The sequence below is a fragment of the Fundulus heteroclitus genome, chromosome 18, assembly GCF_011125445.2.
Source record: "Fundulus heteroclitus isolate FHET01 chromosome 18, MU-UCD_Fhet_4.1, whole genome shotgun sequence".
NCBI classification, from domain to species: domain Eukaryota; kingdom Metazoa; phylum Chordata; class Actinopteri; order Cyprinodontiformes; family Fundulidae; genus Fundulus; species Fundulus heteroclitus.
Window position 1 is genome coordinate 2,647,476 of NC_046378.1, and position 24,376 is coordinate 2,671,851.

Below are 24,376 nucleotides of genomic sequence, written 5' to 3' on the forward strand. Positions count from 1 at the left end.
TTTCAAAACGAATATGGCAGACAAACTCAGGGTAGTGATCTTGTTTTAGCCTGAGTGAATGCTTCAAATTGAAATTACATCTCTCACCTCCTTACTCTTCTAATTCATGAGTTCCTGTTTATGTTTTTAAATCCCATTTCTGTCTGAGCCCACGTACCATACGTCCTCACTGCTTCCCTCCCTCAACCTGCGCGTCTGGCTTTTCCCAGTATAAGTCAGCTGATGCGGGGCTGGGCCTACCTCGCTCAGAGAGTCGGGGACAGAGACAAAAACACATGGAAACAGCTAAAAGTCTCCTTCACTCCATCTTGAAATGCTTTTTTAAAAAGTGCCTGGGGTTAGAAAAATGTACTTATTGTGCATAGTTATTTTCTGAGGCTTTGTGCTCTTTGTAGCCTAACACAGACAAACTGATGTTAGCTAGTAAACTAGCATTGTTATCCATGTTTAGGTCCTGTAGTGGGCTTTTTACTTTACCAACACACATGCTAACTCGGCTCCATGCAAATACATTTTCTTTTGTTTTTTTTTAACCAGCCCAACCTTAAAAAAGAGGCACTTCTCTGGCTTTGAAGCGAGGTCTGTTTGTACTCTTCTCAACATTCGATTGTTATGATGGTATATTTTATCTTGTTAAATAAAAATTCACAACAAAACAGCAGAAGAATTCAAAAAACTAACTCTGTTGTTGAGTATCATTGGACAAACTGTAAGTCCTGTGAGTTTAATAGATCTGGTTGTAAAGTCAAGAATACCGCAGCGACATTTCTCTGTGGCTACGCCGGTTCACCATACAGGTCACATTGCTCATAATGAAGGCAGAAAAACTGACAAACAAGCCGCCAATGAACAAGGATTACATTTTTTTTATTTTTTTGCGTTTAACAGGTTATGAGGTTTACAGTGCTTATTGAACAATGATGGTTGAGGCTTTGTTTACAGCGATGTGTATCTAGATGTTCAGAGATGATGGTGTACAGTAGGCAGTACCGTAGTGAATTGTAACGTACAGTGGTCTAGTAACACTGGGGTGATTTTAAAGCGTTGGACTGCAGTCTCCCATCAGGGGGCGATTGCCCTCACAGCTCTTGGGAAGAAGCTGTTTCTAAATGTATTTGTTTTGGCTTCGAAGCTTCTAAAGCGTTTACCTTTTATGAGACAGAGGCAAACAGGGCATTGCCTGGGTGGGTGGGATCAGTGGAGATGCGTCTGGCCCTTCTTTGGACTGGTTCTGCATAAATAGAGTCTAGATTCTGCATCCCACAATCCCCTGCACTGTCCTCACCACCTGTGTTACATCCTTCCTCTCCTGGACTGTGCAGCTCCCATACCATACAGTTATGGCTGATACATAACACACCCTCTATGATTTAGTTCAGGCCATTAAGTAAAAGTGTGCGCTTCCATGCTTTTGATTGGCTGATTTCATGCTCGGTATAAAATCATGACCACCATGGCCACAAACCTTGTCCCCGTGTGCTGCTGCACAGTCTAAATCCATCTCAGAAACGCCGAAGCCGGCCTTGAGATGCGTCCTGCTGAGAACAGATGGTCGACCAAATGACTTTGTGGCGAGACACGTTTGGGGAACGGATTCCCGCTGCAGTGAGGAAGGAGGATCAATAGGAAATAAAAGCGTCTCCTCCTCCTACTTTTAACATCAACAACAGGCGTCGCCTCCTCTCTAAAGGCGTTTGCACCCCGGCGCTGGAGCGTCGCAGCAGAGAGCCGACAATTCAGCGTCGGCCGTAAGACTGGACCCCTGCTGTGCGTGTTTTAGAGTGTTTGTCAGTGCTTCGCCGTCTACACAAGTGCGTGCCTGCCGATGCTGTTAAAGCAATGACTCACCACGGTCGGAATAAACCGAGACCAAAAGATGAAAAACTCTAAATGAGTGAGGGTAGGTATCTGAAGTGGTTCTGCCCTGCTGGAAAGGATTTAATCAATGTAGCGTTGTGGTCTTGACGCGAGGCTGTCAGGAAGTCCAGGCAGAATGATTGACCGGAGGACAGACGAGCCCCATTTACTCTGGCACTCGGGGCGAGATATGAGATCGGATCATGAGTTGGAAAGAAACACGTGCCCCATTAAACCCTTCCTTCCCTGCAAACACACATTTCCTGACTAATTACATCCCAGAGTCACTTAAAGGGATGAGAAATGTTTCCACTTCGGGTTCAGTGCACCAATTTACTGGGTTTAGTCATGAATGTGAGCTCCATCTGAATATTGTTTACTGAGTCTCACCCAGTAATCATTGCAGCAGCAGTTTGCTGGCATTTTTGTTGTGCATGCAGGGGTCCCTGTTTTAAACACCCACCAGGCTTTTATGTGAGAAACCGCAGTCTGTTCACATCCAAAAAGTTCAACATCCTCATTATTTTATTATTTTTGGACCTCTTTTCTTATTATTTGTACTTTACCCCCTCTGATACTCTGAGATGTTCAGGATCCTGGTCTGGATTTAACCACTCTGAAGTCACTAGGCTTGTCAAGTCTGTAAGGTGGCAGTACGGAAACTTCACAGCCTCTCTCCCGATTTCCCCCTTCAGAATAAGACAACGTCCTGCACTTTGATTGGTCTTCAAAAGTTCAAGCTTTCAGTAACATTTGCCAAATATCCAGTGAATCTAAAAACTCTCATAATGGCAGCTGTGTTAGCCGTCCGTCGAGTTATTCCCATGCTTGCTGCAATCGGACAGACGGGAGTTGCTCGCATCTCTGAGGTGAAGATAGTTTAAATAAATGTTAAATCTTTGTAGATTTAACTCTTCCCAGCCTGGTGCAAGTCTGCAACTTTCTTCCTGGTGTCTTTCGACAGCTCTTTGGGTTTGGCCATGGTTGAGGTGGGAGTCTGTTTGAGGCTGTGGACAGGTGTCTTTTATACAGATAACCAGTTCAAACAGGTGCCATTAATACAGGTAACAGGTGGAGGACAGAAGAGCTTTTTTTAAAGAAGTTACAGATCTGTGAGGGCCAGACATCTTACTTGTTTGTGGTGACCAAATACTTAATTTCCACCGTTATTTACAAAGAAACTTAAAAAAAAACTACCTTGGGATTTTCTGGGGGTGGGGGTGTCTCAATTTGTCTCTCATAGTTGAAGTATATCTATGGTGGAAATTACAGACCTTTCTAAGTAGGAGAACTTGCACAATCATTGGCGTACTAAATACTTTTTTGCCCACTGTGTGTCATGAGGATCAGTAAGATGTTCAGAATCAGAAACAAGTCTATTGCCAAGTAGGTTTGCACTTACAAGGAATTTGACTTGGTGTTGATGGTGCAGAATATATATATATATATATATATATATATATATATATATATATATATATATATATATATATATATATATATATATACAGAATCTATAGCTATATACACAGTAGAATGTGCATTAATGTTCCTGACCTATTAGGGACGGGCCTTTGTGCCTTTTTTGTTTTGTTTTGGTCAGCAGTGCTTTTCCCCAGGGAACTCCCCCCTTAAGCCATCTTGCCCAGTTTCTCCTTCTTATGCTTGAATCATGAACTATGGCCTTAACCGAGGGAAGGGAGATCTGCAGAGCTTTGAATGTTGTTCTGGGTTCTTTTGTGACCTCCTGGATGATTCATCAAGGTGCTCTTGGAATAATTTGGTTGACTGGCCACTCTTGGGAACATTCCCATGTTTTCTCCATTTGGGGATAATGGATCTCACTGCAGACCCAAAGCCTAGTTTGTTAACCTGTTCCAGAGTGAGAGATGTCGTGGACTTAAACTCTTAGCTGTTTCTTTGGTTCAGGGCATCATGTTTTGTTTTAAATATTTTAGCCTACTTCATGTTGCTAGTAAGGTAACCGTACTCCTATGGCTTGGATAGTATCTTGACAAAGTATAACACTTCTAAAAACACATATGGTATGGGTGGAGCAAACAAACAAAGAGTTCAGTTGTTTTTTTATGCTCCCTCCTAATTTGCTCTCAGTTTACTCGTCCCCCCGAGATCAGACTTCAGCGGAACACTTCTGGTTGGCAGGCAACCGCTTCTCCTTCCGTTTCTCCCCGCTGTGTTTCTGCTCCCACATAGTTTAGCTCTCACTCAGAGCAGAGAGGAGACCTGCTCCTCACATTGAGCCAAGCTGACGCCTCAGAAAAGCTTCAACAGCAGTTATTGTGTGTTTTTTCAGACAGCTGACAACAAATAGAAACTATTGTGTCATTATTATTATTTTGCCCTCTACACAATTCACAACTAGTCCTGCTGAATAAATACTGTCTGCTACTATATATACAGTAGCATGAAAAATTGTTTACCCGCTGCTTTTTGTCACACAAATGCTTAAGATCATCACACAGATTTTACATCTGACATTGGTGTTGGGCTTGTGTCCCACTCGCTTTACAAGGATACTACCGTCTCTGGTCCATTTTTGACAGCACTGGGTTTTAAAAGCTAGTATATTGTTCTGACATGCAGAGCCAGCTCTATACAGGCCACATGGGCAGTTGCCAAGGGTGTCAACTGCTGGAGGGGCGCTGCTGTAAAACAGTAAAATAATCAGAATCAGATATACTTTAATAATCCCAGAGGGAAACTAACTGTTGTTACTAAATAACAGTAACAATGAGCAGAACTGCCTGCCGCCATTTGCTTTTGCGGCAGAGGAAAAGCAGGAACAAGTCGGCAGAACACACGCAGAGAAAAAAGAACAATCTTAAATTTCTGAGAACGAGCGATTTTCCTTTCTATTGCAAAATGTACTAGTTGAAGTGACGAAGAAACCACTCAATGATTTAAATGACAGTTTAAAGCATTGAGTGGCTTAAACAGGTGGTTTTAAAACAGTAAACTTTGTCTTTAAGCTTGGCCTGTTTCCATCTTAAAATCCAGCCGACCAGGATCTACATGTAGGGGAGGGGAAACCTACAGCTCATTTGTATGTTTGGCTCCACGCAGGCTTTTGTTATGCATGTCGGCCAATAAGCTGCGTACTTACAGAAAAAAAATTATGGATTATTTAGCAGCAGAAGGACATGAGAATCATCAGAAATGGGGAGATTTGGAGAACTTAAAAAAAACTATGATGCATCACACTGAAAATAAATCTGTGTTATCGCTCTATCTTTCCATTTTTAATGTCCAAACATGGTATAAATGACAGAATACTTTTTTTTTTTTTTTTATCTAACATAAAACAATATTTTTGTCTCCCGTTTCAACCGTAGGCTAAGCTTGAAAGTACAAAGTGGAAAAACGTAGTGTATACAAAGGTGGGAGCATACCTTCGTACATACACGCTTTCTGAGCAGGCACACGCATTGATCACCAACCCTCAAACTGCTGTCTTTGAGCTAGAAATGCATAATCTCCCCTATTCAGTGACAGGGATTACGCAGGTACCCGTAAAACATTTTTTTAAAGTTCCTTTGAAAAACAAAATGAGCAATTAAAGAGCAGCAGTACAACTCTACCAACATGTTTATTTCAGTCCAAGTTGCAGTCATGATGCAACTTTCAGACACAAAAATGCCTTTTGTCAGGCATTGGCAAGGCAAGCAAATTTATTTATATAGCACAATTCAGTACAGAGACAAAACAAAGTGCTTAGGGTGGAAATTGGCAGGGTGGAAGGTGTTGCAAGGTACGCAAAGTTATTCAAATTTAACAGGTTTTGATAAGGCCCTGCAGGGCTGCCCAGGTGATTCTAACTAAACTCTGAGGCCTGTTTTCTCACTAATCTTCTTTGCAGTGTGACAACATTCAGATGGTCATATCCCCTTCAGTTCTTTATTAATTTCCACAAGTTTGACATAATTTGAAAGCTTAGATTCCACTCTTTCAGGATCTGTAAACAACACAAAACGACCCCGGGTAGACTTGTTCCTGGTTTCGCCGTGGCCTGTCACAAATGATAAACAACCTCATCCCCTGTGTGTCTCGTTTCTCATTATTTGACATCTCCCATCGCCGTCAGTCAAACGTTCCCTAAACTGAACCTCCCAGCCGATGCACAACAATCAGCTGATTCACCATTTGACAAAGAACGATTTCAATAAATACACATTTAGACTGTCTTCAGAGCAGTTTTTATAATTATATTCAGTGAAAATGAATGGCGACCTTTCTAACATGTTCCTGAAGTTCCAGTTGAGCTAAATAACGTTAGCAGGCAGGCTGTGTTTGGCTGCATCTGTCAGATCTGTTTCACTGTTTTCCACTTGAAACAGCTGTGATTTATATATATATAAGTTTTACTTTATATAAGTTTACCTGGTTACTGGATTTCTAGGAGAAGCCATACCAGGTCGGAAATAAATTACTAATTCTCTTTAAAAAGGTCATAAATAGCTTTTTACTCCAGATCAGTCCCACAATTATTTGTTTGCATGGAGTGTATGCGTAGTTTTTTCTGTCTGGGTTCATTTCCATCATTTGCTTCTTTTACATAGAAATAATTTTATTATTAGAAAGGATAAGACACTCAAGACCACCTTCTTTCTGATCTGCCTTTATCTTAAATGTGTTTCACAAAATAATCAGATTGTTTATTAATCACTATCTTAGTGTTACTAAGATAACAGAACTTTAAATGAAATAACTAAAAAACATTATTTTTCTCTCCATTTATAAATTGTAAAGAAAACAGTGACAGTTTAAATTTTTTCGGGGGTGGGCCGTCAGAGCCTGCAAGCCCTTCCCTACAGTCCAAAATAACACACACTAATGTTAATCATATTTCATCCACGAATACTTGTTAAATTATTTCAAATGGTCTGTTTGCTTCCTTTCATAGCTTTTCTGATCCTGTATTTTTGTATATTAAAGCATTTGACCAATTGCATTTCAACCATCATTTGTGGCCTTCACAATTAGTTCTACTGGCCTAGTAGCATAAAGTTTGAATTGATCAAACTGTTGCTTCAACCAATCAGATTTAGAGTTGGCGACACCACTGCCATCTAGCAGGCGTACGGTAACGTCGGCGTGTTCACGCCCGCTGACTGGATAGTCAGAGAGTGGACTAGCCAGATCCAGCAAACTGTATCTTCAGCCAGCTGGACAAGCAAAAAAAAAAAAGGAACAGAGCTGCTTTAAATGTTTGGTAGGAACGTCTCCCTCTTTGACAGGTTATTTGCATTGATTGGACGTAGTGCATGGCTCAGATCTACTTCTGCTTTATGTTGAGGTTGGGATATTTTTTTTTTTAGCCTAGCTTAACTGGAATATGTTAAAGTTGCCTCATAATGTTGCTGTGGATATTTTAGCCGCTCTGTAACTATCTAGGTGTATTGAACCCTCTTATTTTTTCTATAAATCCATAATCTCAGTAATTTATGTGAAACACATCCAGTGGTTCTCTCTGCAGCTGCAGCTTGTGCTTTTCAGCAACAGCTAAGTCAGGTAATATACATGTCTCCTAGATAGATGCGCTCAGAAAATAATTACATTTGTCCACACACGGAAGCTCTGAAAGTCTATTTTTACTGTGGAAATAAAATGGCTGAAGCATAATTTCGCATGGGGAATGATGATAGTTGGCTCTGACAACATGTCACTCAGAACACACATAGATTTATCACTTTTTTCTAAACACGGATCCCAATAAACACATAAGTAGGATATTTGGGACCGACAGGGACTGAGGAAGGAGGACTGGTGGCTGACTGATTACATGTAGTAATAGTGTTCAAACTAAAATAATGGTAAGTCCCCGTACGATTGCCATCGTCAAAAACAGCAAAGTCTGGACCACAATCCTGATTCGGTTACAATCTTCAAAAATTCAGTTACAATCTTCAGTAAATCTGTATCTTTCTCCTTCTGAAAACATTTTCATGCTGAGCACATTCTAGAAGCTAAAGGCTAATGTTAGTATGATTACTGTTTGTGTTGATTTACCTCATTTGTAATTCACAGCATATTGTAACATGGTTGCGGTTAAACATGTGGAGAGCCCTTAGTTTTTCTTCTGCCTTACTAACCAAACATTCTGGTTTAAGCTTTCCAAACTTTTATGACCAGTGTTTCCTCTGCCCATACCTGTCTATATACATCTGAGCACAGAGCAGGTCACATGACATGAACAGGAAGCTGCAGCAGCCAATATACTCTTTCATTGTCAGCAAAGTGTGGACAGACGGGTCTGACGCGCGTTGGGAGGAGCTACCCTGTTCTTTTCCTCAAATGCGGGGAAACCATGTTAAAAGTTTTGGTAACTTACGCGAGATCCCAACTTCCTCGCTAATCCTCCTCCAGGCAAGGTTTGTTCTATTAGCAATATCTCGACTTATCATAGATAACAGGATGGGCACAAACAGCGACGAAGAATTTGTCCTTCATTATCAACTTCCTGGGTTTTTGTGGTCCTTCTGTCCCGTTGGAAAATCCGCCACTCCGTCACATAGCGGGGTCTCTTCCATTGGTTGACGCGCCGCGTCCAGCTGCAAAAAGTTCAGATTTTCCAACCGTAGCGTCTGCCGCTTCGGACGCTTGAAATCTCAAAATGCGCCGCTCCCAATCATAGCCTTTGCATGTAAACTAAACCAGATGCCCCTGACGCTTAAAACACATTTGGTGTGAACGCAGCATTATGCCGCATCCTTCTGAGTTACAGGTGGAGCCGTGAAATGATTGAGTCTGGGAGCCGAACACAAATGGATGGCACCCTTTTCACAGTTTTGGTTTGTAAGGAAGATCTGAAAGCCACTGATCAAATGTTGTGTTGGTCTATGACATAAAATCATGTTAAAATACATGAAAGAGTATGGTTAAAAAGTGACTGATTGTGAAAAAGTGAATACTTCTGTGGTTCTGTGCAGCAACTACTTAAAATGGTTAAAGTAAGCTTACGGTCAGCGGGTGTGTCTGAGAGGTTTTCTAAAAGCACATTTCATTCTTAAATAATATTCCTAGAAACAAAGCTAGAACCCAAAGACGTGTAAGACCAAATGAGGTCAGGAGTCTCTGTTTTCCCCTTAAGCTCTTTTGAATTCACATCACCGTGGTAAGTGTAAAAAAAAAAAAGTAATATAAAAGGACTCCATGTGTCAACACTGTTGTAAAGCAGCTGCAGGGCTGCCAGGATGTCAAACATTGGGCAGAAAGCTCCCATTGTCTGCAGTGAACTCAGCAGCAACAGCCACGGCTCTTTACCAGCAGAAAGCCAAGAAGCCTCATGCCCTGCAACGTTCTCCGACTGAATAAACAGCCCGTAAACAAGGCTCTGTCTGCCGACCATTTGGCCCGGACCTGAGTCGCTCTCTGTGTCCCTCCTGGCTCTTGCATCTGTGTGTGTTTTTTTTCCCAAATAGCTCATTTAGCTTTCATGATGTTGGCAGGAAAATAATGAGGTCTTGCAAAGGTTTTGCCGGAGTATGACATTGTTTTCCATGGAAACAGCAGTTACATGAACACACACGGCGCTGCTTACGTCAGATGGTCTCACACCTTGCACCTTGCTCTCTCTCCTCTCTCTTCTTGGATCCCTTCGCTGTCTGCCCGCTGCCCACCGGCTCGCTGGCTGTCGCCGCCTTGCCGACAGATTTCTGATCGCCCTCCCGCCTGGGCTCTGACCGCCAGCAGAGGGAGAAGTTAAATGTTGACTCAGGCTGGCTGCGCCTTTCCTACCTTTTTCTGTCCTCTTCAATTCCAGTGTCTGTGTTTCCTCCCTATCAGACAGAACCAGTCTGGGAGGATATTGGACCTTTATTTACCATCTATTATTATTTCCACCACAGAGAGGGGTATGAAAAGTTTAGGAGCAAGAAGTTTGATAATGGCAGTTATTAATCTAAAGCAACAAATAAGGAATACTCTGCAGCTTTCATTATAAAGACATTGGCTTTCTATTGAAACTTTTAAAAGGCCTCGTATCCATAGTTTGGCAGAGAACTGTCAGACAGAATTATTGGAAACGCATCATTGCCAGTTTCTAACCCATTTTCCCGGCTGCAGGAGGCCATCGATTGGCCATCAAATCCCCTTTCACACGCAATCTCTGCTGCCTTTGTTCCAGCCGTGGATCAAAGCATGGCGGGGCAGTGGGCGCTTTGACAAGGTCCCGTAGCAGTACGGGCGATCTCAAACTGCAGTAAACATTCTTCTCTAAGGCCAAATCCTTGCCTCTTTGGCTGGGACATTTTGCTTCAGGCCCAGATGTTTGCGGGATTTGTTGCTGTGCATATTTAACACGATTTAAATATGGTAAAGGCTTCCCAAGGAACATTAGATAACAATCAGTGTTTTATTTGATAAGTTGGCAATGCCAAAAACTCCAAGGCAGTACCAGAACCTTTTTCACTCCCTTCTTCTCTGCCTCGTCCTCTCCCATATGAAGAAATTTGGGCATGACAGAGGCACAAACACACGTAGACAGAAGACACAAGACTGTGCTTTAGATTATATAATTTGAATAAAAAGCTTAATTTAAAGTTAAGCTGTAAGGCAGAGGAGACAGAACTTATCACAAGGGCAAAAAATATGAAACGATTATTAATACATAATACAGTTAAAATAAAAGACAGCAGCTGATTTACACAATAATGTGAGAAAACTGCAAAATACATGATTGTAGAAATAAATGCTCCCAGAGAAGCAAAAATGTGTGTACATAGACATCAGCGTCTGAGAGACAGTGTAAAGGATTCTTGATCAGATCAGAACCCATGCATCCATTAGCATGTTGTAAACACTTATTGAGCCTGTTTCTAGCAGCAGAGATTATAATGTCTAACAGCAGCTGGGAGGAACAACCTGCAGAAGCGCTCCTTAGAGCATCTAGGATGCAGCAGTCTGTCACTAAAAGAGCTCTCCAGCTCTGCAACAGCTCTGTGCATGGGGTGGGAGACATTGTCCATCAGTGATGGTATTTTCCTTTAGTCCTTCTGTCTCTCACCACCTACACTGGGTCCAGGGGACATCCCAGGACAGAACGTCCCCTCCTAATGAGTTTATCTAGCTGCTTCCTCAGCTACAGATAAGCTGCTGCTCCAAGGAACCACACCATAGAAGATGGCTGATGTCACCATAGAAATAAAGAAGGTATTCAGGAGCGCCCCCTGCACTCCAAAAAACCTCATCCTCCTCAGCAGGTAGAGTCTGCTCTGATCCTTCCTGTACAGAACATCCATGACTCCAGTCCAGTTTATTTTTTTGGTGAACACTCAGGTTCTTATAAGAGTCCACTATCTCCACATCAGGTCTCTGGATGTTCACCTGTGTCAGTGAGGTGGGTCTGCGTCTGTGAAAGTCCACCACCAGCTCCTTTTCCCTGCATTCAGCATGAGATGGTTCTGTTGGTACTAGTCTACAAATCTCTCTATCCATTGTCTGTACTCTGAGTCGTTCTCACTATGACAGAGTCATCAGAGAACCTCTGTAGGTGGTAACCTGGTGAGCTGATGGAGAAGTCTGCGGTGTAGAGGGTGAACAGAAACGGTACCGGTACAGTTCCCTGTGGTGCTCCCGTGCTGCAGACTAACCTGTCAGAAACAGTCCGTGTCCTCACATATTGCTGTCGAGCAGTGAGGGAATCTAGGATTTACTGGAACAAGTGATGGTCCACTCCAGCTTGTCCTTCAGAAGTTGTCATATTTGTTCTGAGAAGACTTCCTGCTGTGTAACTTTTTTAAATGTCCTTTTTTAACTAGAGATGCAGAGAAAAAAGCAGTGTGAAATCTTGGTCAGAACCTAATAGATTTCTTTCAATAACTGAATGCACCATACCTAAATGCTGACAACAACCCCCTTCAGAGTGGAAGTTGTTGGGAAGTGAAGAAGACTCCACTGTTTTCAGCATCACCAGAAAGAGAAGGTTCCTTGCAACAGCACCATCAACACAAGTGTTTTTGAAAAGAAACTCTTCTCTACACAGGGATAAAGGGGGACAATTATAGTACATAACAGGAAGCGAAACAGCAAAGTTGCTGTGTTTTATCCTTTTTTTAAAAAGAGTAACTCCGGAAATGTTGGTGCTTTTTTGGAAATCTCACAGTTAAGGTAAAGGTCTACTTACTCTACAGGAAGGGTTTCATATTCGTTGACAAAAAGGGGTTAAAAGTTGAAATAATTTCAATGTCAAAAGCAAAACAGGTTAATTATATTAGTAAAATGTAGTTGTTTTAATCCCAAATGGGAATTTGATAAGGTGGACTATATGGCGGATAAAACAAACATTGCTCCCATCAATGCTTTTCTCTGTAAACATATTTATAATATTTCCATTGATAGGAAATCATACAAGTAATCCACAGATGCATAGAAATTAAAATAAAGTAATATGTAGTAGGTGGAATGATATGGGGAATAGGCATTCAACTTAAAAGTAAAATGATGTACAAAAAGTCATAGAAAGCCCAGCAACCAATATGTAGAAAGTTTTCCTGTGAAGTGAATATCAGCTGGTGGTCTATAGAAAGGTTTCTCATTGCCAAAATATTGCAAAAATTCCTTACCATTGCTTTCAACCAGTCCAGTGATCATGATGCTGATTTTTGGCTATAACACTTCAGAGGGAAGCTGCACCTGGCTTGTTTCTGTCAGACACGCTGCAGGAGATGAATCCGACTGGTTTACATCCACTGAGGGTGGAACTGGGTGACCATGTATATAGTAAATAAATTGAGCCCATCTGAAGCTATTTGAAATGCAAATGTTTGGAGTTTCAGTCCCCAATATGTACAAGAGCTCAGGTCGAGGTCGATGAATAGGATGGATGAAAATGCTCACACCGCACTGGTCACTAATACTCTTGATCTTAAATTTGAGCTGCCCAGTCTCAGAGGGTAATCCGAATGGGAAGCTTGACTGGATTCTGTTCTAATCCAGGCTATAATTCACAATCAGCAGCCAATAAAGACGTAAAATTAATCCCAGTAATTTAAAAGCACTTAGATCATTTTCTTTCTTATTTTAATCCTAATATCTTCTCTCTCTCTTGCCTGACTCACCCTGTGAGTCATTCTCCCTGCCCTTTATGCAAGGTGCCAAATTGTACATTTCGGCGTGTCCTAACTGGGCTGCACACAGCGTGGTGCCTTTGCGACATAAAGAGGACGACACCGGAAACAATCAAACATCCATTTTCTAAAAATACTCACGCTTTAAACCGAGCGACGGGCAAAGCCGTAAATGTTGGAGAAGGAAGAGGACCCGGTGTGATTTCTGGGAGGGTTGTGTTTTAGATCATTTTTGAATGATCTACTCTCAGGAGGCTTAGGAAAAAAAAAAAAAAAAAAAAAAGCTGAAATATTTTAATTTGTGCCCAGATGGAACTCCTGTTACAAGTCACTTTGCTCTCGCTTCAGATGGCTCAAATGTTGGAAAAACTCTGAGCTGCCCACTCTCATCTGCTTATCATGCCACACTAGTTCAGAGAATTCAGCATTATTTCTTCAGCATGCAGCCCAGACATATGAAGTATGGGTGTTTGAAGACATTCAAATGTAACCTCTCCTCTCGGTATCTGGTATGGAAAGCCTGCCGCTTTGACGGGACACGGAGTCACGCTGTGAGCACGGTGGCACGGCTCCATATCTGTGCATAAGCTCACCGCGGTCAGATAAGAAAGGCCTGATGCTTGGCCGGTTCCATGTCCGTTCCTCCTGCACAGCGCAGCGCCGTCGTCTGTTTGTGACTCATGTTGATTCCCAGTGACCCCCACCCACCCCCCGGTAGCTGTGCCAATAATGGGTCTACCCACTGAGCCCCACTGCCAGCAGATGCACAAGAGGACACTTGGGTTACTCTCAGAATAACTTGGCATGCGAGACATGAATGAAACCAGGGTGTTCTGGTCGCAGCTTGTTTTCTTTTTTTTTTTTTTTTTTTTATCATGAAGTTAGATTATAACATCTGAAGTTTTGCTGTTGACAAAAGACCAGATGGAGTGCGGCACAGGCGATAACGGCCCAAACTCTGCTGCTCCGGGAGATAGGGTAATCAGCTCTCTGCTAAAATATGGGATTATAGAAAGTTCAAGGCCAGCTTCTCTCACCAGTCACGCTCGTGAGAACAGTGGCTTGCAAAAGTGTTCACACCTCTTGGACTTTTTCTCAGTTTGAACACATTTTTTTTACAACAGAAAAAGAGAAAGTGGTAGATTTTGGTGAAGTGGAAAGAAAATGACTCAGTTTTTTTTTTTAGCCCGATCCTATTTGTGATGAGAACGGGTACTTTAGCATTTTACTAGGTAAAATGTAGATTTGATAAACAATAATAAGATTGTTAATAAGTGACAGGATACATTTAAATACTACAGGTGACAAGTGAGTAGTTGTTCTGTTGACAAAATAGCAACAAGGTCAGACTGTGAACTTGGAAAGTAACTTGCTAACTGCTGTCTTAAACTGCCTTGTGTTTAAATGGTCTCCTTCCTATGCATATACCACTGTAGTAAACATGATCTTCTATTAACCTGGGCAGCTGCAGCTCCAACACTCCACACAGCTGCTTCTGAAATATCACTGCAATGTAATCGCCACTTAAAGCTACAGTAAGTAACTTTTCTACGAATATATATTTTTTTATATTTGTTACAAACGTCAATATGTCTCGACAGTAGAATATTGGCCCGTTTCCACCAACCCTACTCTATTTGGACGAAAGGAAAGCTGGGTCCAAACAAACCAACAGGAGGCAATGTTTTTAGGTTATTATCATAAAATAATCGCTTCAGCATTAGATTTTTCTATCACCCTCCCTCCGGTTGAAATTGGCCAAATCAGTGTAATGACATGCTTCCATGATTGGTTTAAGTGTGCCTGTGCATAGAGATAGTTGCTGATGGCAGATGATTTGATAAAACAGAACAAGGTAATTACCCTGGAGTCAGCGATGTCTCCTGAAACCACACAGAAGCATACACAAACCTTACCGTCTACAGCGTCGACACAATCTTGGTAAATCTCATTGCACAGAAATGAAAAGAAAAGTTCCATTCAAACATGTCACGCATGCATTCGCTATGAGTCTTTTCCAGGAAACGGGGTTGATTTCAGACAGATTACATATAATACACAGACACAACAAGATATGATGTATTTACACACTTTTTTTTTTTATTAAATCAGTTTATTCCACTGACCGACGTGCTTCCTGAACAGCTTAAAGCATGCAAATAGTCTTTAGGGTCTGAAAACACTCATATACGAGTCCAAAAAGTGTGATAGCCATCCCTTTACAAACTATATAAATGACTGTGTTGTTGCATGGATCAATCCCTCAAGTTCCCTCGATGATTCACTCATGCCTGTAGTCAATAATGTCCAATAATTTAAAGTGTTCAATTAACAGAACTGTGCAATAGGTATGGATGGATGTCCAGTCAGACATTCCCTGAGAAACTAGTGTGCATATAAATATATGTTTCATCGTATTAATAAACTGGAAATATTATGTGTGCTGTGTCAGTAGCCACAGCTGCCCTGGGGCAGACTGACAGAGGGGAGGCTGCCATGCATCGGTGCCACCGAAGTGTCAGAAGTGTCTGGCCCAAGGACACAACGACTGAGACGGTCTGAGGCGGAGGATCACCTCAGACGATCAATTGCTGGACGAACTCCAGCACCACTGTCGAATAATAGCCGAGACAAGGAGCAGCAGTACAGTTATGTCACATTGTTACACACATAGAAAAAACTGAAAAGTCGTAAGAATATGAAATACATTTTAGAACAAAACTCAGGGAAGAAACATTAGAATGAAGCTCAAATCACCTCAGTGTCAATTTAAAAGCTCTGAAAGATAGTAGGTCAATACATTTTTCAGTCATTCTGCAACTTATTCCTCACAAAACTGTTCCCTTGGTGTGGGAACGAGAGGAGGAGTAGCTGCTGAGTCATAAGTTCTTATAATGCCACTGGAATAATTAGAGGCACATAGGGTCGACGATGATTCTGGTTTCAAACAGATTTCTGGTCACTTAATATCTGTTTAGGTTCCTCATATTACTGAGTTAGATAAGAAGTTCCTTTATTGTCCCACAATGGGGAGATTTTGGCGTGGCAGTGGCAAAGACACAGACAGTTACACACAATTTTTAGTAATGAAAAAAACAAGCTAATCTAATCTAAAGTTACTTCTAAAGCAAGAGTGAACGAGATTTATCAGAAAGGTAATATAAAAAGTAAAAATAAATACCAATGTATTCTACAATCATTGATAACGTGGCATGCTCAGTTAAAAAGGATGAAATACTCAAATTAAACTGTGAAAAAAACGGTTTAACTTTAGTAGCACTGGTATTTACTGAACATAATGAGATAGTATGCAATATGCATGATAGTACAGCCGCATCTCAGAGTAGCTAAGGCGTGTGTAAGTGTATCGTAGCATCTGAGAGACAGTGTAAAGGATTCTTGATCAGATCAGAACCCATGCATCCATTAGCGTGTTGTAAACACTTATTGAGTTTGCTGGGAGCAGCAGAGGTTATAAAGTCTAACAGCAGCTGGGAGGAACAACCTGCAGAAGCGCTCCTTAGAGCATCTAGGATGCAACAGTCTGTCACTAAAAGAGCTCTGCAGCTCTGCAACAGCTCTGTGCATGAAGTGGGAGACATTGTCCATCAGTGATGGTATTTTCCTTTAGTCCTTTTGTCTCCCACCACCTACACTAGGTCCAGGGAATATCCCAGGACACAACTGCCCTCCTAATGAGTTTATCCAGCCGCTTCTTCTCAGCTACAGACAAGCTGCTGCTCCAAGGAACCACACCATAGAAGATGGCTGATGCCACCATAGAGATAAAGATATTCAAGAGTGCCCCTTGCACTCCAAAAGACCTCATCCTCCCCAGCAGGTAGAGTCTGCTCTGACCCTTCCTGTAAAGAGCATCCATGTTGTGACTCCAGTCCAGTTTATTTTTTAGGTGAACATCCAGGTTCTTGTAAGAGTCCACTATCTCCACATCAGGTCTCTGGATGTTCACCTGTGTCAGTGAGGTGGGTCTGCGTCTGTGAAAGTCCACCACCAGCTCCTTTTCCCTGCATTTAGCATGAGATGGTTCTGTTGGCACTAGTCTGCAAAGCTCTGGATCCACTGTCTGTACTCTGAGTCGTTCTCACTATGGCAGAGTCTTCAGAGAACCTCTGTAGGTGGTAACCTGGTGAGCTGATGGAGAAGTCTGCGGTGTAGAAGGTGAATAGAAACGGTTCCGTTTTAGGTCGTTGTGTGCTCTTGGCCTAAAAGGGTAGCAGTTTGTTTGATGTGGCAATTAAAGAAGGTTTGTGTAGCTGGCTGTGGAATTTCAGGTCAGGGTTAGGCTTAAGTACAGCTTCTTAAGTAACTTATATATGGAATATTCTTTATTGACCCTGTTAAATGCACCTCCATGGCTCCTTTGGTTCTTCAGTTCCAGCTTTAGTTTTGTAAGCTTGCATGCGATGATACTGCAGGTTTGATTTGTGATTTACGAATGACTGGAGGCAGCCTAGAGAAGGGCTCTTCTTTGCACTTTATGACAGATAGCTTTTATGAGAAAGCTATTTGGTGAGACAGGCTTGGAGCAGAAGTCACACGGGACAAGTACAAAACCACACCTGGGAGATTGTTTGAACAATTCTAAAATCAACAATAAGACATGTTTTTTATTTAAATGTGCTGTCCTAAAATGAGCAGACACTGTTTTAATTCTTTTCGTTTAGACTTTGTAGGTTAATTGATGGACGGCCTGCTGCCGCCGGATCAATCTGACTTTGCATCCCAGGAAGGAGAGCAGTCCTCTGTTCCACCAGATAGCTGCATGTTGTTCAGACAGTGGGGGAAATAACCCCAGTCTGAAGCTGAGAGGACTGTGTCACATTCCATGGCGTGGGATTTTAGTCTGAAGCCAAACGCACCACGAGTCCCCTCGGTTTCTCATCTGCTTTTTATTTCCACTGTGCGACTCATGCCTGTGCTTGTTTATTGCTTCAAACCGAGGAGAGCAGAGCAGAGCAGAAGCGGGAGCGCTGTGACAGGCAATGGGCCTGTTGAACCATGGGAAAGAAGACCATGAAGCCATAGGAGAAAAAAGCTCTCCTTGCTGATGACACATCAAATGACACGCAGTGCTTAAAAATTGCCCTCGGGTTTAAGAGTGTGTAATTTTACTTTCTCGTGGTCGTGTAAAGCCCAGAGTGGAGGAGGAGGGGCTGCTGAGCATGGGGAGGCCGTATTATGGACTGGAACGATTAGATCAGTGTTCTCAATCTGCGAGTAACAGAGGGCCGAGGGCATCGCCGCACCGACTGTGTTAACTAATTAGCACACTTTCACTTAGCGTGGCGGAGGAAATGGTCTGCTGCACGGACTTGGGTTGGTGCGCGTCCCTCCAGGGCTCCTGTGGAAAGTAGTTTGAGACCACTCTCCCAGACTGTCAGGGGCAGCCTCGTCTGCCTCAAGCTTGTTCAACACTTCTTTAACAGTTGCGTACACCAACATGTTTTTTTTTCTCTCCTATACTCCCATTAGGCTTTTACATATCTGATTTGCATTTCAGTTGCATGGAAAGAGAAAATTTCTCAGGATAATGACTCTCTGGAATTCCCCTCCCATGTATCTCAGATGCTATCCAGGCCATGTGTGCTCCACTTTTATAGAAAAAGATATAGCTAAAAATCAAGAGTTAAAGTTTTAATGATTGACAGAATTGCTTAGAAGATGCAGGATTTCACTCTTTAACACTTTGGCATGCTGAATGACTTAAACTGTGCATGTGCATATTCTCAGATATTCAGGTCACGGTAAAAGCAAACAGGCTTCAATCGGAGGCAACCTGACTTGCGCTCAGTTTTCCTGAAAACATTTCTACACCTATCCAGGAGTTTTTGTAAATTCTGGTGCCTAAACTGATCATGAATCTGAGAGAATGACCTACTTTATGTTTAATTCCACTAAGTTATAGACATCTTGGGGACACTCACTGAGCGTTGATATTTATTTCCTAGAAAGACAGTTGATCCTTAATTATAAATAAAATTTTACGTTACATATGCTATTGTCATTCACGCTGTGAATTCGACACCTTTGATGCAAATACATGTGCACTCTTCACAATGGGAGTGCATCAGAGACACAAAGATGCATTTTATCAAATGCTGCACATATGGCAAGATGGGAAACAGTAGCTATGTTTACATAGACATAAGAAATTGGAATTAAGGGCTGATCGGGATAGAAATGTGACATGTAAACATGCCAATCGTAATATATTGTGTTTGGATTAAGCTCAGTGGGAAGGAAATTGTATTCTGAATGAAACAGGCGGTTTATGAACGTCCATCGAAACACTTCAGTGAGCCCATGTATGTCATGTAAACAGTTACCAAGCTTTCAACACATTTTAACATACATTAGTTTTTATGCTTTTTAATAAGGGAAATGACAAAAATAACAAATGCGATATACTATCAGTATTTTTTTCTGATGCTACATGCATTGCTGACATTAATACAGGGCCTGATCTTCAAAGATTCCAAATAAGGACCGCTAAAAGTGGGCATGCTGCAGGAGATCTTCAAAGAGTGTGTCTGCGATGGATAAGAAGTGCCAAACCAATTCGGTTTTCCCCATTTCAATTAGTAAATTGTGTCTGCTACAGGCAGTTTGAGTTTGATTAAATGTTTCAATTTCTGAAGGCAATGGCACTCAGAAACGACCGTCACACATTCTCTCCAGACACCCAGGATGTTTTTTTTTTTTTAATAAATGGAGAACTTTTGCTATTTAACTGTTTCTTTTACTAAAGGCAATACTAGTTATTATTATAAAAAATAAAGAGAGAACGGTTGTTTTGTCAGCAGAAGTTCTGCAAAAACTGATCAACTATAACACGACAAAACCTTTTATTTTTTTACTTTTGTGAGTTTAATAAGAAGATATTACAGCTGACACCTCCGACTTAAACAGGCAGTGAAAAGAACCCTGTTTATCACTATTCTGCCGGTTGACGTATCAGTGGCGAATCCCATGTCAAACGCTTCTCCAGGGAGCAAATAAAATCCCTCTTCCCTCGCTTTGTGTAAGAAAAATTAACAACAGCGTTAAATGGGCTCACTTTAAAGTAGATACCACAATGCTTTTGTGGTAGTACTTTGTATTTGTAAGCTAATACCACATTTTAAGGGCTAGAGACCCTTGCCCATCTTCCCACTATCTATATGGCAACTCGTATAAAATCATAGTTAGACCTAAGACTGAGAGGGAAAGGGTAAGATGGGGTTCAGTGACACCCACTGGCTTGGGTTGAAGAGTCAGGATTTTTTTTTCAGTTTTGTATGTGGCATCCACTCATGATTCTTACTTATTGGTTGCATACCGAGGCACTGTACATGGTAACATGGACATTTTGCTAATTAAATGTGTTTTTCCCGCAGTATTTATTGCTGCATGGTGGTGGAGTAGCGAGCCCTGTGGCTCTGGGCATCTTCTGCATGGTGTTTCCATGTTCTCCCCATGAAGGTGTTGTTTTTTTTCTGGGTACTTCTTCCAAAAAACTAAAGATGGGCACCAGCAATTGAGAAAAACTGAGATTTCAAAAACGTTTGTTTCTGGTGTCTGTCTCTCCACACTGTCTTTTTTTTTTTTTATTACATTCTTTACCTTTTCACCAATTTGCCATCACTAAATTCTGCACCTCTGTTGCTCAGCTCAGTCTTGATACGGGGGAGCTGGCTTTGAACCCGGGCTGTGTCAGGGGAAGTATCTGGCGTAAAAACCTTGCCAACTCTGGCTGCAGGTTGTAGTGACATGCTGTGGCGCCCCCTGAATAAGGGAGCAGCTGCAGGGACTCACTCACCATCACTACAGTCCCATTTACTCGATATTAAAGCAGCACCGTGTAAGTTTTGACCCAAGTATTAGCTTAATTTGAGATCTATTAAAAGATTTTTTCAGGTCAATATACAGCACTTGGCACGTATCAATGCTCTGTGTGGGCTGCCCTTCTCAAAAACATGTTTGCTGAATTGGTCATGTGACCTAGAGCGCCACTCTAGGTCACATGACGTATTCTATGACAGATATGACACTTACCTGATCAGACATATTCGTAGTTCTGATGTAAGATTTAATCTAGAGAGTGAATGTTGCCTTTTCTTTCCAAGTATCTCAATGGGTTCTCAATCTGCTGCTCCAAAGTGGTCTGCTATCAGATTCCAAAAGACAGTGCAGTGTGTCCAGTGGCCTTCAGGAAGACTAGACCTGGAAGTTACAGTTCTAGCGCCCCTAGTGGCTAATAGTTATACTGCGCTGCTTTAAACAAAAGCTTTCCAGGATGTCCAAGCATAAAGATTCTAAGATATATATTTCACTTAAATATAAACCATAAAATTCACTGTTTTTTACATTATTGTGGTGACAGCAAGCCTCCTATAATAGTCTTGTTTTGAGCTGGAGAGGTAAGAAATGGCAAAAAGAGACTGCAGTATAATGAGATACATGCCTGAAGTCCCCAGGGAACCCAGATTGTGTAGTTCTGCCTGAGAGAATCCTTCTGATCCCGTCAGAGAGGAACGTCCTCAGCTGTGAAACACAGAACTGATGCAAAAGAAATCTGATGAGCTTCAACCAGATGTGTCCACTTGTTGCTTGTTATGTCAGTCTGTGCAGCCGCACCATGTTAGCTGAAGAATGCAATATGCTTTTTTTTTAGAAATTTGGTATTTCTTGAATACCGAATGGTGTTCGTAAAAATGATCAGTTTCTCTTAAAAGCTATTTTTAATTCTCCTGACAGATTTGTAAATGAGCCTGACAACTGATCAAACACGGTATGGGTTTGAAGAGAAACTGATCTTTTTCAGCCTTTTTGGACCAAAGCTCTCGGGTCTTAAGAGGTTAAACTTCAGTGAATCATTGTGTGGAAAGATCTAAAGATCGTAAAAAATGTAATGAACAAATGTTTGATCTTCAGAAGATTCCCCTCCTTGGCTCAGATGGGATGCTAAGAGATGCGGTAAAAACGTAGAGAAAACAATAAATGCATCACATTCTAGAACCATGATCCAATCAGAGAAGTTAAACCGATAGCTTCAAATCAAGTCAAAAATGTAATCCAATAAAGAGGGGACTGCCTCTGTGACCAGACAAGGGGACCAAAACTATTTTGGAGACCTAATTTTTTTTTTGACCTGCTTTTCCTTGCCTTGGGCTGCTGTGTCCTAGATTACTGTATTGTCCTGCTGGCTCGTGAGCATCTGTTAGCTGATGATAGCAGTTCAATCCCACAGTCCACAAGACGGTGGGTCTTTTTCTCAGGAAGCCTCCGATCCGCGCTGCAGCTCTGATTCCAGCAATGTGAAGTTGCTGGGGATTTGCCATGCCACTGCATCAACAGTTACCACTGAGTTAGGTATCCTGCTTCGTCTGCCTCCCAGTAACTCACGTCTGCGTGTCAGGTTGCCCTCATCCCTGAGGTGCATTACCAGTGCAGTTTGTTTTCCTCCTTTTATGTGCCAGAACCCAGACCTTGTCTGCCAAATCAAGATGTATTTTCTTGTTAGACACTCATTTTAGGTCCTTCAGTGTCTCTCCTATGGCTCACTGATATGTGCTGCACCTTACAAACAACAGTATAGGCCAGGGGTGTCAAACATACGGCCCGCGGGCCGGTTCCGGCCCGCCGAACAATTTAGTCCGGCCCGCTGGCTAAATGTAACCTGACAACAGCCAGCTGTATGTATCACTCCGCCTAGCTCCACTCACATACATCTGGGACACCGCCATAGGCATTGCCTTTACTGAAGGCTGGGCCTTATCAAAACTCCTTGCATATGATTGGCAAGCAAATCCATGCGGGAAACACTGTAGTGGCACACCTTTTATTGACAGTGAGCTGACAGGAAGAGGGGGGAAGACAGTCGGCAAAGCGCCGCGGGTCGGAGTCGATCCCGGGCTGACCGCGTTGAGGACTAATAGGCCTCCCAATATGGTTAGCGCTAGCCGCTAACCGCTCCGGGGCGCGTCCGCGTACGCGCCCCGGAAAACAAAACTTGCCAAATGCGGTCGGGAGAAGGGCGAAAACATGGTTTCCACCAACAAAAGCCTTCAGAGCCGTTCTCTGATGTTCTTTTAATGAAACAATATCAGATAGATTGGACAACACGGAGGAAATAGCAGCATCAATGCTAACGCTTGCTTCCTCGATGCGAGCCGCCATTGTTGTTGGAATCTCACGGTCGCGTCTCCACTACGTCACATCCATGAAACACCCGCCCTGCGTCCTGATTGGCCAGACCAAAAATTTGGTTGGGGAAATCATTTTCAATGAGCCGTGTCCCAGATGTATGTGAGTGGAGCTAGGCGGAGCGATACATACAGCTGGCTGTTGTCAGGTTAGGCTAAATGCATTATCATTATTCAATTTTTTTTTTTTTTTTTTTTTTTTTTTTTTTTTTTTTTTTTTTTTTTTTTTTTTATCCAGTGTCCTGTCTGGCAATGTGGCAATAAGAATTAATTTGTCTTAATGCCAAAGAGAGCTCATCAGATTTGACTTTCACAAGTGGAGCAGTACTGCTTTTGCCATAGTGCTCCGCTTGATTTATGAATGTGAATAGTTTTATTATGATTCATGCGGGGAATATCTCTAATGATATGGACACTACAATGGGAAAGTAGGAGAGGAAAGGAAGAACAAGAAGAAAAAAAGAAAAGGTGAAAGAAAGAGATAAAAGGAAGATAATGATAAAAATAATTATTGAAAAAAACATGTAATGTACTTAGTTTAATTGAAAATCTGCAGTTCCTATATTGTCCACGAGGGGTGCTGTGTTTTAATCAGCAGATGGTAGCACTGAGCTTCAGATGTGGAAAATTGATTTTAAATAATTTCTTAATTTTTATCTGTTTGATGTATTTTGTCATACAGGACAGTGTTTTTAAGTTCCAAAAAATGTGAATAAATGTTTTTCAACATTGTATAATCACTGTGATCAGTTCTTATGCATAATGCACAAGTAAATGTTTAACTGAGTAAAAGTATTGTTGAAATTGCACATACTTTTCTTAAAAACGCTGAGGTTATTCATAATATATTGTGTAAAAGTGAAATTCATTTAAATATAATAATCAACAAAAAGTCCACTTTTATTAGTTCTATTTAATCTTGCAATGAGTTTACTCGTGTGGCCCTCTTGAGATTAGATTAAGCTGTATGCGGCCCCTCAACCAAAATGAGTTTGACACCCCTGGCCAAAGCTGCTGATGTTGGCCCAAGCAGTTTTTTCACACAGGGCCATGTAGGTTTGAATTTTTTCCCCTCCCTTAATAAGGAAAAAGCTTCATTTAAAAACTGCATTTTGGGTTTACTTGTGTTGTCTTTGGCTATTATTTAAAATGAAGGTAGGGGGCAGACAGTTTTTACCACCACTGTAGGTTGCAGTTCTGCAATGTGTCACCGCTGTTGGATAATGGATT

The 24,376-nt window shown here is 41.8% G+C and overlaps 1 protein-coding gene across 1 annotated transcript in view; it reads left to right on the plus strand.

Moving 5' to 3' along the window:
* lrrc75a (leucine rich repeat containing 75A) overlaps positions 1–24,376 on the plus strand; it is a 77,249-nt gene that overhangs the window by 46,695 nt on the left and 6,178 nt on the right. The gene's annotated exons all lie outside the window — the stretch shown is intronic.